The 2,420-nt window shown below is 47.9% G+C and overlaps 1 non-coding gene across 1 annotated transcript; it reads right to left on the bottom strand.

Moving 5' to 3' along the window:
- Positions 1-1,399: 1,399 nt before the first annotated feature.
- TRNAS-GGA (transfer RNA serine (anticodon GGA)) lies at positions 1,400-1,481 on the bottom strand. Its single transcript has one exon. It is a non-coding gene; the product is annotated as a tRNA-Ser (tRNA).
- Between the last annotated feature and the right edge of the window lie 939 nt (positions 1,482-2,420).

The raw sequence follows: 2,420 nt of genomic DNA, 5'->3' as shown, positions 1-2,420 counted from the left end.
TAGAGATTTCAGATAGTTACAGCTGAGATCAGAGTCTGGTTTTAGACCTGTGACTGAATGATCTATTAAAAGTAGATATTCTAATAGGCTAGGACTGCTATGTCTTAAGCCCTTAATCTGACTAAAGGAGGTGCCAGAATATTTCGGAACACTTGTGGTGCTGTGGCTAAGCCGAACGGCAGGGCCACAACTGAAAAGATAATTTTATATTTCAAAACGCAGAAATTTCTGGTGAACTGGAAAAATTGAGTTACGTACCGGTAACATCCTTTTCCGGGAGTCTTTCAGGACAGCCACCTTAGAGAGACACTGGCTCCTCCCTTCTTAGGAAACACCGCCTTCAATTTCACAATTTAAGCCTCCTCCTCTCTCCGTCCCTCAGTTCTTCCAGAGTACCTCCGGCCAACTGGGGAGACACAAGAACACGTCAAAACCAACAACCAAACTTTTAGTCTTACCTGACGGTCTCATGTGATGAGTTCCAGAAGATCTCCAAAAACCTGGGTGGGAACCGGTGCTGTCCTGAAAGACTCCCGGAAAAGGATGTTACCGGTACGTAACTCCATTTTTCCCAAGTTCGTCTTTCAGGACAGCCACCTTAGAGAGGATAATCGAGTACCTTGTCTTAGGGTGGGACCTACTGCTTGCAGCACTTTACGACCAAAGGCTTGGTCTTTGGCTGACAGAAGATCCAATCTATAGTGCTTCACGAACGTAGAAATACTGAACCACGTTGCAGCTCTACAGAACTGTTCAGGAGACGCACCAGCCCACTTTGCCTGCGAAGTTGTCACTGCCCTGGTTGAGTGTGCTCTAATTCCAACTGGAGGCTCTAACACCCCAACCACGTAAGTCTGCCCAATGGCTGACCTTAACCATCTGGCTATCATACGTGTAACGGCTTTGGAACCCTTCCTAGCCCCTGAAAATAACACTATAAGTGAATCAGACTTCCTGAGCTTGACTTGTGCAATCTAAATAATGAAGGGCACATCTTCTAACGTCCAATTTATTAAGATGTGTTCCTGTTCTCTCACTGGCTTTGAACGAAAAACAGGCAGCACAATCTCTTGGACTCTCTGAAGACTAGAGGCTACCTTAGGTAAAAAGGCCGGATCTGTCTTAAAAACGGAATGGTCCGGAAAAGGAGTGCCCTAACAAAAAGGGCTTTGAGTTTACTCACTCTCCTTGCCGTAGTGACTGCCACAAAAAACATAGTTTTGAGAGTGATCAAACATAACGAGCAAGATTCCACTGGCTCAAAAAGGTTCCTTTGTAAGAACCTGTAAAACTAATGAAAGATCCCGACTGGGAAGGGAGCGACCAAAGGCTTGGTCTTTGCCTACTTAAGGCTCTAAAGAACCTTACTATCCCAAGGTCTGATATTAGATGCCTTTGGCGTAGTCGGAAGGATCTGAACCTGCGCGGGGAGACCCCAATGGATTTCCAGCCCATAGCCTTAACCACTCGGCCACGACTACTCCAGAAATACGCTTGAAGCGGATACCTGACTCTTCAATGTTTCAGGGGCTAAAACTCTATCTGCCCCTGACTGCAGGAACTCTAGAACGGCCACCGAGCTGTGCACATTGAAGGAGTTCTCTGAGCACCAGCTATTGAACCGCCTCCAAACCTTCAAGAAAATGGTCTGAGTTTCCATTCACCTGCAATTCAGAAAAGTGGCTACTAAACGATCTGAGACCCCTTTGCCCTTCAGCAATTCCTCCTCAGTAGCCAAGCTGCAAGGTTCCACCTGGGGACAGCAGATTGGACCCTGGGAAAGGAGACACTCCTAGACCGGGAAAACCCACGGGGGGTCCCACAGACAGGCCCTTCAGAATGGGGAACCACGGCCTCCTGGGCCAATGAGGTGCGATTAGAAAAAGGTAGTAATCTCCACCTGAAACTTCTTTAACCCTGCAGGAATCAGAACGGGAGGGGGGAAAGCATAGCACCTAGAGAAACCCTAACTCTGTGGCTAGTGCGTCCGCTCCCGACATCCCATCTCCCCTGTTCATGGAACAGGAGATGGCTTCTTTCGCATTTTCCCTTGAAGCAAAAGAGGTCTATCGAAGGAATCTCCCACCTCTGGGTGATTATTTCGAAAACGTCCTGCTTGAGAACCTGGTTGCTTTCTCCCCGTGTTCTCCTGCTGAGGAAATCGAATACCTGAATTTGCTCTCCTTTCAATCGGATCACTGGAAGGACAGGAATTTAACATTCGGCCCATCTGAGGATGGCTTTGCTAGGGCCCATAAGGATCTGCTCCAGGAGCCCCCGTCTTGTTGACGTAAGCCACTGCCAAGGGATTGTCTGACCTGACTCTTACATGATGTCCCCAGAGCACTCTCTGAAAGGTCCTGAGAACCAGATCTACTGCTCTCAACTCCCTCCAATTTGAGGATCTCTTTGATTCCTTC

Source organism: Lithobates pipiens, unplaced genomic scaffold (genome assembly GCF_037356315.1).
Source record: "Lithobates pipiens isolate NorthernLeopardFrog02 unplaced genomic scaffold, aLitPip1_a1.2 Scaffold_18, whole genome shotgun sequence".
NCBI lineage: Eukaryota > Metazoa > Chordata > Amphibia > Anura > Ranidae > Lithobates > Lithobates pipiens.
This window is presented reverse-complemented; position numbering and strand designations above follow the sequence as displayed.